This window comes from Somniosus microcephalus, unplaced genomic scaffold (genome assembly GCF_052327205.1).
Source record: "Somniosus microcephalus isolate GS21.2 unplaced genomic scaffold, FLI_Smic_1.0 unresolved_chr8, whole genome shotgun sequence".
NCBI classification, from domain to species: Eukaryota; Metazoa; Chordata; class Chondrichthyes; order Squaliformes; family Somniosidae; genus Somniosus; species Somniosus microcephalus.
The window spans coordinates 5,388,197-5,394,588 of NW_028225186.1; the positions used below are offsets into that span (position 1 = coordinate 5,388,197).

At 45.5% G+C, this 6,392-nt stretch overlaps 1 non-coding gene across 1 annotated transcript; it reads right to left on the reverse strand.

Moving 5' to 3' along the window:
* Positions 1-3,974: 3,974 nt before the first annotated feature.
* trnas-cga (transfer RNA serine (anticodon CGA)) lies at positions 3,975-4,058 on the reverse strand. Its single transcript has one exon. It is a non-coding gene; the product is annotated as a tRNA-Ser (tRNA).
* Positions 4,059-6,392: the final 2,334 nt, after the last annotated feature.

The following is a 6,392-nucleotide window of genomic DNA, read 5'->3' on the forward strand; positions in this document are numbered from 1 at the left end:
AGTGGAATGGATTGCTGGCTGGCTTAAGGAGAGAAGGCAGATAGTCCGACTACCGGGTAGTTTATTCACAGTGGCAGAATGTGGGTAGTGGTGTTCCACAAGTATCAGAGCTGGAGCCACTGCTGTTCGCAATTTATATTAACGATTTAGACTTAGTGATCAGAAACACAATTTATAAATTTGCAGATGACACCAAATTGGGGGGAATAGTCAATACTGGGGAGGACTGCAACAAGTTACAGGAGGACATTAATAAACTTGCAGAATGGGCATAGCATTGGCAAATGAATTTGAACACAAATAAGTGTGACGTATTTCATTATGCTAGGAAGAATAGGGAGGTCAGTTTAAAAGATCTTTAAAATTATGAAAGGTTTTGATAGAGTGGATACAGAGAGAATGATTCCACTTGTGGGGAAGAGCATAACTAGAGGCCATCAATATAAGATAGTCAGCAAGAAATCCAATCGGGAATTCAGCAGAAACATCTTTACCCAGAGAGTGGTGAGAATGTGGAACTCGCTACCACAGGGAGTGGTTGAAGCGTATAGTTTAGATGCATTTTAGAGGAGGCTTGGTAAGCAAATGTGGGAGAAGTGAATAGAGGGTTATGCTGATAGATTTAGATGAGGAAAGACTGGAGGAGGCTCGAGTGAAGCATAAACGGCGGCATGGACTGGTTGGACCGAACGGTCTGTTTCTGGCGGTATGTTAATAATGAGCGATTAAACCCCGGGATTGTATTTATTTCAGTTCTATTCTTTGCACTCCAAACCAATCAGCAGCTGTGAACCGTTCACTGATTGAAATACGAGAATTCCGATGGATCTGGAATTGTTCATTTAATGTTGGAAACGCTCCGCAGGTCATAACTCAGGATTTCCAGCTTTGCTTCAAAGTATTGCAGGTCCCGTGTGAGTTTCCATCCAAACTTTTCAACAAATAACAAAATCAAGTAACTACCCTCTCTACCAAAAATCAAACGGCCCATACAGGGAACGAACCCGCGACCTTGGCGTTATTAGCACCACGCTCTAACCAACTGAGCTAACCGGCCATTGGGTTTGGTTCATGTGTATAAGCTTATATTTTCGAGACTCTAGCTGACAATTTCCTGCATTAATCTTTCAGCATACACCTGCAGTTGTCAATCATACACTATCCTATCGGCAAATACTGTGCATATGTCACTGTGTGCCACACATGACAACAGCCAACACAAGTGCCAGGCAATGGCCAGCTCCAACAAGCGAAAGTCTAACCACCGCCCCTTCACATTCAACAGCAAGACCATCACCGAATCAGCGACCACCATTACCAACAACAACTTGCATTTATATAGCACCATTAATGTAGTAAAACGTCCCAAGGCGCTGCACAGGAGTATTTTCAGACAAAACATTTGACACCAATCCACATAAGGAGAAATTAGGGCAGGTGACCAAAAGCTTGGTCAAAGAGATAGGTTATAAGGAGCATCTTAAAGGAGGAAAGAGAGGTGGACAGGTTTAGGCAGGGAATTCCAAAGCTTAGGGCAACAGAAAGGTTGAGCGATTATAATCAGGGATGCTCAAGAGGGCTGGATTAGAGGAGCACAGATATCTCAGGGGGTTGTGGGGCTGAAGGAGATTACAGAGATAGGGAGGGGCGAGGCCATGGAGGGCATAGAAAAGCAAAATATTATTGAAATGGAGAGAGACTACAGAATGCTGCGGTTAAGATGGATCTGGGTGTCCTCGTACATGAAACACAAAAAGTTAGCATGCAGTAATTAAGTAGACAAATGGAATGTTGGCCTTAATTGCAAGGGGCATGGAGTATTAAAGCAGGGAAGTCTTGCAACAACTGTACAGGTGAGGCCACGCCTAGAGTACTGCATACATTTTTGCTCTCCTTATTTAAGGAGGGATAAACTTGCATTGGAGACAGTTCAGAGAAGGTTCTCTAGGTTGATTCCTGGGATGAAGGGATTGTCTTATGAGGAAAGGTTGAGCAGGTTGGGCCTATACTCATTGGAGGTTAGGAGAATGAGAAGTGATCTCATTGAAACATATAAGATTCTGAGGGGGCTTGACAGGGTAGATGCTGAGAGGTTGTTTTCCCTCATGGGGGAATCTAGAATCAGGTGGCATAGTTTCAGAATAAGGGTTTGTCCATTTAAGACGCAGATGAGGAGGAATTTCTTCTCTCAGAGGGTTGTGAATTTTTGGAATTATCTACCCCAGAGAGCTGTGGAGCCTGAATCATTGATTATATTCAAGCCTGAGGTAGACAGATTGTTGAACTATCGGAGTGTCAAGGGTTAAGGGGGAACAGGCAGAAAAGTGGAGTTGAGGCCAAGATCAGATCAGCCATGAACTTATTGAATGGTGAAGCAGGCTCGAGGGGCCGAATGCCTACTCCTGCTCCTATTTCTTATGTTCTTATGTTCTTATAAGGGCAGCAGGTGCATGGGAACACCATCACCTCCAAGTTCCCCTCCAAGTTACACACCATCCCGACGTGAAAATATATCACCATAACTTCATCGTCGCTAGGTCAAAATCCTGGAAATCCCTCCCTAACAGTACTATTGGAGGACCTTCACCTCATTGACTGCAGCGGGTCAAGAGGGCGTCTCACTACCACCTTCTCAAGGGCAATAAGGATGGGCAATTAATGCTGGCCTTGCCAGCGATGGCCAAATCATAGGAACAAATTAAATTAAATTAAAATGGTCACGACTGGATGTGGCAGGATTGCAGAGCATTGATCTGATCCGTTGGTTGTTTGATCGCTTAGCTCTGTCTACACATGCTGTTTCCATAGCTTAGAATGTGTGTAGTCCTGTATTGTAGCTTCATGAGTTTGGCACCTCATTTTAGGTACGCCTGGTGCTGCTCCTGAAATGCTCTTCTGCACTCCTCATTGAACCAGGGTTGGCCCCCTGTCTTGATGATAATGGTTGTGTGAGAGATATGCCGGTCCATAAGGTTACAGATTGTGGTGGAATACAACTCCAAAACTGAGGCCCCCTCTGCCCTCTCGGGTGGACATTAAAGATCCCATGGCACGATTGGAAGAAGAGCAGGGGGTGATGAGATTTACCCGGTGTCCTGTAACCAATATTTATCCGCAGATCACCATCACTAAAACAGGTTATCTTCGATTATCACTTTGTGGGAGCTTGCTGTGCACAAATTGGCTGCTGCTGTTTTTCCTACATTACAACAGTGACTACAACTTCATTGGCTGTAAAGCATTTTGAGATGTCCTGATGTGAAAGGCGCTGTTGAAATCAGAGTCTTTCTTTTACAGCCTTCGAAGTCAACTGACAAAAACCAAAACTCAACAGAAATTGAATTTAACAGTAAAAGGAGTGAAGTTAGGCTGGTTAGCTCAGTAAGTTCGAGCGTGCTCCTAATAACGCCAACGTCGCGGGTTCGATCCCCGTATGGGCCATTTACTATTTGATGGTGTGGGTAGTTTCTTAATTTTGCTATTTGCTGAAAAGATTGGAGCTGTAATACTTTGAAGCAAAGTTCTGCCGAGAGTTCAAGGAACTGGAAGGTTGACCCTGTGTTTCTCTGTCCACAGATGTCGCTGATCTACAAACCACTACTTAATCCTCAGGTTACCAGAAGATTGTAGGTTCTAGTTCTGCCGCGGTCTTTTTACACACTTTTAATTCGTGTTCAGTTTTATAAAACCAAACCGTGTTCCCACTTAGTAGCTGAAGGTGATTCCCTACCAGACACTGCAGAGCTCTTTATTAATTAGTATTTTTGATGCTGCTTTGTGTGTGTATTGCTCACTAGTTCCCAACAAATCCACAATATCTAATTGATGCCGATAAATTATTAGTGTTCCAATTGGAACAACAGCTTTGGGTTAATCAGTGTAATAAAGTGCAGTGGAGGGAATTCTGATCAATTTCTGGGCCAGTGATCGCCACAGGGAGCCGATGAAATAAAATAAATAATTAATTTCAAAGTCGCTGCGAGCAGGGCTCAAACCTGCACAGGAAAACCCCATTGAGATTTCGAGCCCAAACGCCTTATCCACTCGGCCATCGCAGCTGCAAATTAACAGTGAGAAAATGCTTCCTACTGTGAGTGAGTCAGGAACTAGCTCAGAGAAAACAGGTAACAAATACTCACCGATAAATCCATCAGGGAATTCAGGGTTAACTTCTTTGCCCAAAGAGCGCTGAGAATGCATTAGTTGAGGCGAATACTACAGATGCATTTAAGAGGAAGGGAGAAAGGAATAGAAGGATATGCTGATAGGATTTTTTTTAATTCGTTTATGGGATGTGGGTGCGCTGGCAAGGCCAGCATTAAATGCCCATCCATAATTGATCCTTGAGAAGGTGGTGGTGTGCCGCCTTCTTGAACCGCTGCAGTCCGTGTGGTGAAGTTGCTCCCACAGTGCTGTTAGGGAGGGAGTTCCAGGATTTTGACCCAGCAACGATGAAGGATCGGCAATATACTTCTAAGTCAGGATGGTGTGTGACTTGGAGGGGAACTTGGAGGTGGGGGTGTTCCCATGCGCCTGCTGCGCTTGTCCTTCTAGGTGGAAGAGGTCACGGGTTTGGGAGGTGCTGCCCAAGAAGCCTTGGTGAGTTGCTGCAGTACATCTTGTAGATGGTACGCACTGCAGCCAAGGTACACCGGTGGTGGAGGGAGTGAATGTTTAAAGTGGTGGATTGGGTGTCAATCAAGCGGGCTGCTTTGCTCTGGATGGTGTCGAACTTCTTGAGTGTTGTTGGTGCTGCACTCATCCAGGCAAGTGGAGAGTATTCTATCACACTCCTTACTTGTGCCTTGTAGATGGTAGAAAGTCTTTGGGAAGTCAGGAGGTGAGACACCCGACGCAGAATGCCTCGCCTCTGACCTTCTCTTGTTGTCACAGTATTTATGGTCAATGGTAACCCCCAGGATGTTGATGGTCAGCTCCTTTGTTCATGTTGGACCAAGGTTTTAATGAAGTCGGGAGCCGAGTGCTTTTGGCAGAACCCAAGCCGGGCATCAATGAGCAGGTTATTGGTCAGTAAGTGCCTCTTTACGGCACTGTGGATGGCACCTTCCATCACTTTGCTGATGATTGAGAGTAGAGAGTAGACTGATGGGGCGGTAATTGGCTTGATTGGATTTGTGCTGCTTTATGTGGACAGGACATACCTGGGCAGTCTTCCACATTGTTGGATAGATGCCAGTGCTGTAGCTGTACTAGAACAGCTTGGCTGGAGCACAAGTCTTCCGAATGATAGCCGGTGTGTTGTCAGGGCCCAGAGCCATTGCTGTTACCAGTTTGCTCAGCCTTTTCTTGATATCATGTGGAGTGAATGGAATTGGCTGAAGACTGGCTTCTGTGATGGTGGGGACCTCGGGAGGAGGCCAGGTGGTCCGTACAGTTTCATTTTTATTATTTTGTTTCGTAGCGGTTTGTTACAACTGACTGGCTTACTAGGCCATTTCAGAGGGCAGTTAAGAGTCAACCACATTGCTATGGGAATGGAGTCACACAAAGGCCAGACCAGGTAAGGGCGGCAGATTTCTTTCCCTGAAAGACATTAGTGAACGGGCAGCATGGTGGCATAGTGGTTAGCACTGTTGCCTCACAGCGCTAGGGACCCGGGTTCGAATCCGGACCTCGGGTGACTGTCTGTGTGGAGTTTGCACATTCTCCCTGTGTTTGCGTGGGTTTTCTCCAGGTGCTCCGGTTTCCTCCCACAGTCCTAAAATGTGCAGGTTAAGTTGATTGGCTATAATAAATTGCCCCTTAGTGTTAGGGGGGTTTAAATACGGGGATAGGGTGGGTGTAGGGGTTACGGGGATCGGGTGGGATGTGTGTCAGTGCAGGCTCGATATTGATTCTAGTTTTTTTTTTTTGGGGGTGTGGGGGGGGCGCGGCGGAGAAATAGAGAAGGAGGAGCCTCGTTTGGAGACCAGTTCGTGCAAATGGACTGTTTCTGTGGGGCAGACACTAATATTTATGTAACACCCGTTTTAATCAGATACAGAAAGATCCGGGACTAACAAGCACATCCCTTTTAAACAGACACAGAATGACAGTACATCCCTTTTAAACAGACACAGAATAATCCGGGACTGAAAGTAGATCCCTTTTAAACAGACATGGAATGCTGCCTGACCTGCAGAGTGTTTTTGCAGCATTTCATCTGTTTATATTTCAGATTTCCAGCATCAACACTATTTTGCTTTTGTAATGCAGTTCTATGTAATTAGCTCTGTGGCGCAATGGACTTCTAGTTGTATGACAGATTGTGGGTTTGAGTCCGATCAGAGTCGGATTTTGGGTCAGGGTTCGGTGTTTCCTCCACCAACGGTACATTTTGCAGTAAATCGGTAATTCAGAGAAGGGAAACTGCCGCCCCGACACTTTCCCTC